The sequence below is a fragment of the Astatotilapia calliptera genome, chromosome 19 (genome assembly GCF_900246225.1).
Source record: "Astatotilapia calliptera chromosome 19, fAstCal1.2, whole genome shotgun sequence".
Classification (NCBI taxonomy): Eukaryota; Metazoa; Chordata; class Actinopteri; order Cichliformes; family Cichlidae; genus Astatotilapia; species Astatotilapia calliptera.
In genome coordinates, this window is record NC_039320.1 from 5,394,395 (window position 1) to 5,400,394 (window position 6,000).

The following is a 6,000-nucleotide window of genomic DNA, read 5'->3' on the forward strand; positions in this document are numbered from 1 at the left end:
ACTTAATTTTTTAAAAATTAAGTGTTTTTGGTCAAATGGAATTTCTTTTTGGGTAATTTTAGCCCCTTTTAGCCCTCTGCCAAAATGTTTTAACCTTTCTGTCTCTAACAGTAAAACATCGTTCCTTTATCTTCTGTGTCTGGTGTGTTGGTCAGGATTAGCTAGCTTGGCAAAAAGTTCACATTAAACAGTTAAAGTGTGTTACTGTGAGGTGTGTGTTCGTACTATGAGTCACAGCTGGAGTTTTCTTGTGGGTGAAGGTTTTTCACCTCGCTGTCATTCTTGCATAAAAGTGTTTGACCCCTTCAGAAAAAAAACCCCCGAAATTTGGGATTGTTTTTGGTTTTGTTCATTGTGTGTATTTGTTTCTACTTTTTACTTTTTCTTTTACTGTGTACAGCACTTTGGTCAACCTGTGTTGTTTTTAGACATGGTTATTGATTGATTGATATGTCTTTGATTAAAATACAGCCTACTCCACATCCTCCAAGTTACAGAGAAGAGGAACCATCTGGGGTGAACTTGTGCACTTGGTATTGGCTGTCATGGTCCCTGTGCCTCTCCGGCTCGCTCATGTTGGCCACAGGTTTGTTTTGTTTTCTCTCCTGCTTCCCTGGGTGGAGCTCATTGTGGGCTCTCACCCTTGGCCCACGTATCTGCGGTGATTTCTACACCTGTTGCTGATCAGGCGGCGTCCCCCTTGCCTATTTAACGCTGCGGCACGGAGTATTCGGCACTGGAATGTTGAACCTCCCATGTTCGTGCTCTCAGCTCTCCTAAGACAAACTCTCAGTGTTGTGTGGCGTATTGATCTAATTGGACTCTTTGTGTTTAGATCTCCCCGGAACTGGTGGCGGACCCTGACCTGTGATCCCTGTGTGTGTCAACATAAGTGGAAATTGGAGCGAGAGTGGCTGTGGAGAAGCGCGTGTGCGTAAGAAGAGGAGTGGCGGAGTTTGGGCCGAGTGGGGAGCGAGTGTGGATTCCTTCCCCTGGAGCCCTGAAGCCCTGCCCCATTCACTGTATATACACATCACTGTGGTTTCCCTTCTGTGTTAATAAATTGTCAACCCTTTGCTTGCCAGAACGCTGCCTGCGTCTGAATCCATCTGTTAGCCCTGACATTGGATACCTGGAAATCAGTGAAGGGACCATTAATGCTTAAACTTGTACACAGGTTTGAGAGCAACCACCCAAAAGCTTCTGCTAATAAACACTAGTCTGTGTTTGTGATGCAAATGTTTCTGGCTGTGTTCACAAACATTTAGTAAGGTGAGTGAGGAATATTAATACTTATTATTAGATCATTAGCAGACTGTAGAACTTGACTGCACGCCAAGGTGGCAGTTCAGCCATTTGATTCATGTTGCAGCAGCTCATGAGTGAATGAACATCGTGCAATAAAAGTACTTCTAGAAGTACATTTTGCAAAAACGTACATTGTGGAGGAATGTAGGGAAGACACGAGGGAGCCCAATATTTTACTCAAACGTTAATCGCTGCATCACACAACTGAACATTCAAAGCGCCAAAACCTAACCCTCTCACTTCCTGTTACACTGGGTACGAGTGGAGCTACCTGGTGGTATGTACTTACATTTATTTAAATTTACTTGAGTAGGGTAGAGTCATGCTAATGACCTAATAATTTTATTCAGGTGTGTTGCAGCAGAGATACATTTCAAAGCTTCAAGACGCTGGCTCTCAAGGCCTGGAGTTTGACACCCCTGCTTTACACAAAGATGGGTTAAATCACAGTGCAAAGAATGAATGAATAAATGAAATATAAAAAATAAATAATTATTAAATAGTCTTACACATCAATGTCATTGGTTGACTTTTGAAGTATTTGAATCCTTATTGGGTTCCCTGAGTGACAGAAGGATTAAAACACTTTAAAATCAGTACTGAAAATATGTGCAGACATTACTAGATAGATTTAGGGTTAGAATCAATAAATCACTATCATGTTAATAAGATAAGACACATTACAAAACGACATACTAGAAAGTGAAAAGGTAACTTTTCACTTTCTAGTATGTCGTACATCTAGTACATCTCTTCTCGCCTCGGGAGCGAGAAGAGATGAACCCGGCCACACTGAATTGAAGGGTGTTTGTGAGTTCATTATTCTAATGACCTCATCAGGGGGAATTGTTAGATTCTAATATTATTTTATGCCATGTTATACCCCTAATTAAAGATTGAGAATTATTATGTAGTTTTAGTTTGCATTATTCTCCTGAATTAGAAGAAGCTGATAACTATTGCATTAGTTAAACTCATTTGCATTACATTAAACTGCTGACTTGTTGTGAATGAATGATATTGTTTTATGATGCATTATACTGCTGAGTTATAAGAAATACTGTTTGCAGAAAAGTCATTGCCTTATTTGTCTGATTAGAAGAGAACAGAACATGCTGGAGTTTTCTGCCCCATCTCAGCAGGAGCAGATAAACGGGGAGCCAAGGTCGTAGCTTAGGCGCTGTGTGAGAGAAAGCATGTGAATGTTTAGGCTTTTTATGATTAGGTGGAGGCACCAGAGGCTATAAGAGTTTGAGCAATACTCCACCATTTTGAGATCTGATGCTGTCTGCATCAGTGTCCATCTCCCACGTGTGTGATCATTAAAATCATCGTTTGACTCAACCCGACCGGACCAGTGTTGTTATTGTGGTTTTTCTCTTGTCTCCACCCCCAATATTTGAACTCGTAACACTCTGTAACTGTTAGCTAGGCAATTTCACATTTGTGTCTTTTTGTGGAATCAGTGTGTTTGAACAACACAAATTCTGCCTTTTCTAATTTTGAAAGACTGAGCATGATATAAACAAAATAAATCTGATCTGTTCCTCTACAAATCTGGACAAATCTCAGATTCTGAAGTTCTCAGCACTTACATTTTGTCCTCTCTACACTTCTGCTGACAACTGACATGTGATGTGTTTGTACAGCTTCCTCTGTCAGTTTTTAACAAACTAACAAATTATCCAACAGAAGAGTATACCTTTGAGACAATGGTGTAGGTCTACTTTGCAAACTGAGAGGATGGATGAGATGATGGTGCAGGTTTCCAGTCTTAATTCAGTCTTGTTGCCACATTGTGGTCACCTGTCACCTTACTTTTGCTGTGGGAATTATGAAATGATAGCTAGACTTTAGCTTGCCTGTAGTGGCATGAAATGATCCTTTAGAAAATAGTTATAAATGTATTAGTTCCCAACATTGTACATTGCTGAATCATTATTTTTACTGAAAGTCTGTTCAGTTTCCAAACTAAAAATAAAATTGAGTGTGACTCGCCGGCACATTACAGTGAGACTCTCCAGAAAAGATATCTCAAACAAAATATGACAGAATTTCAAAAACCTTAGTGGATCCCAAAGAGCTTACTAAAATTTAATGTTTGCTTTGATTCCTGCTTTGCTCACTCTTGGCGTTCTCTCCATGAGGTTCATGAGGTCATCACCTGAAATGGTTTCCAACAGTCTTGAAGGAGTTCCCAGAGATGCTGAGCACTTGTTGGTCCTTTGCCTTCACGCTGCGCTCCATCTCATCCCAAACCATCTCCACTGGGTTTTGGTCAGGTGACTGTGGAGGCCAGGCCATCTGTTCAGCACTCCATCACGCTCCTTCTTGGTCAAACAGCCCTCACACAGCCTGGAGGTGTGTTTGGTGTCATTGTCCTGCAGCAGGAGGAGCAACCACTGCACCAGCATAGAGTTTTGACAATCAGTCCAGAGGTCCAGAAACTTCATCCTGATGCCTAATTGCAGTCAGGGTGATGCTGCCAGCCCATAGATGTCTGTGCCTCCCTCCACTGATATGCCTCTTGGGTCATTACTGGCCCACCATCAAACTGGCCACGCAGAACGATGTTACAACTTCTCTGGACCCTTTCATATCTGTCATATGTGTTCAGGGTGAAAAACACAGTCTGCCAGTGGTGGCCTGATAATTCTGGTATTCTATGGCAAATGTCAATCATGCATGGTTCCAGACAGTGAGTACAGGGCCTGCTAGAGGACATCAGGCCCTCAGGCCACCCTTATAAAATCTGTTTCTGATTGTTTTGTCAGATACAAGTACAGGTTACTGGTCTCTTCTCATACCAGTAGTGACACTGGTATGAGGAGGAAAAATATCAGTGTCCTCCACCTGTAAAACCATCCCATAATGACTGTAAAGAGTCTGTAGGATCTGGTCATGAAACAATCACAAATTAATATTTTTTAGAATAATTTCCAGAGTCATAACACACAGCCAGCAAAACATGGGACGTAAATTCCAGGAAAAAAATGAAATCTTGCATAAAATGCCAGTTAAAGTCCAAAACTCTGTGACCTGACCCCAGCCACAGTGTGGGCTGTGGACTATGTGGAGGTTGAAGTGTGGACCCAGAAGCAGACGCGTGGAAACAAAAGTTTAACCAAAAGCAAACCGTTTATTCAAGGCTGGTGAGCAAAACAAAAGGCAGGAGCAAACTAAAGGAAAACTAACCAAGACTAAAGTGGGGAAACTAAACACTGGGAACATGGAAAACTTGGACATAACTGTCATGGTGGGGTACACCAGTGTTATGATGAAGTGGACCCAAGTGCAGACAGGGAAGGAGGCAGAACTAAGTTTTGAAAAAAAAGGCAAGCCGTTTATTTAGGCTATAAACGTGAATACAAAATGAAAGCATCATGAGCAGTGGCAAAAACTAAACTGACACCTAAACTAGGAAAACTAACTGACTGTGACAAAACTGTGATAACTTTGAATCAACTGTGATAAGACCTGAAGGGAGGCAACGCAGACGACCTGACACTGAATAAAGAAAGACAGAGGACTTAAATACAGACAGGAGGTGATCAGGGGAAGTGGAAACACACGGGGGAACAGCTGACTGAAATGAACATAATGATGCCATGGCTAAAGTGAAACTAAACAATGTAGGGACAATGAACAAAAGGAAAGTCACACAATATATACACAGAGGGATGATAAGGGAAGTGGAAACACATGAGGACACAGCAGGGACAAATTAGATGTGATGAGACAGGAGAAAGCAAAACTGAACACACTGAACACAGGACGCGAGACTTTCCAAATAAAACAGGATACAAACTAAGAGACACGGCTCGACACACAGGGACCGGGGGCGAAACAGACATGGGAACACTGAATGAATCACAAGGAGGGGAAACATCAACAAAACACAATGATGTGACTATGGCGACTATGGAGGAAGACCAAATACAGACGGGAAATTATTTTTGATAAAAGTAATATTAATTTGACTAATGGACAGGCAGTGATAAACAGCAAACAAGCTGCTTAGCTTTACAGTCTTTGTTTTATCATCTGCAACTCCTGCAGTGTGAAACAGTCTTGGTATGTCAAACATAAAAACATTTTAGATACCGCTTCATCAGGTTACATATATATACCGTATTTCTTCATCAGAGAATCTATAATGTATTAAACTAAAAGTGTACACCTGGTTTAAAGAGTATTAACTAAATAAGAACGTGACAACTTTCAGTCATTAATGTAGCAGAGACAGAGTCTGACTAAAGGGACATCACAGTGAGACCTGTTTGATCTGCAGACACAGTCTCTCTCTACTAAGAGTGTGTTTGACTTTAATTTTCACACAAAATGATTCAGCTCCTCTAAACCCTCCAACAAACATTTACAAATGCTTAGAAACATTTTGTGTTTCTAATTACTAATGTTCCCCAGCCCCAGCATTCCCACAGATCTGTCTGTTTCCTTTTTTTAAGTTTCACTGTCTGTCTTCTAAACTTCGCTGATGCAGCTGGTCGTCTTTGTGTGAATCTGCGTGTGAAGGTAATCGAATCAGTATGTATTTTTTCATATCAGCTGTGTGCAGCTTCGCTCCAGCACAAACCATAGCATTGTTCATGATGACAGATATGAACGAGGTTGACTTGTAACACCGCAGTTATGTGAGCCGTCATTTGTAAGCCTCTTAAACTTTCTTGCACT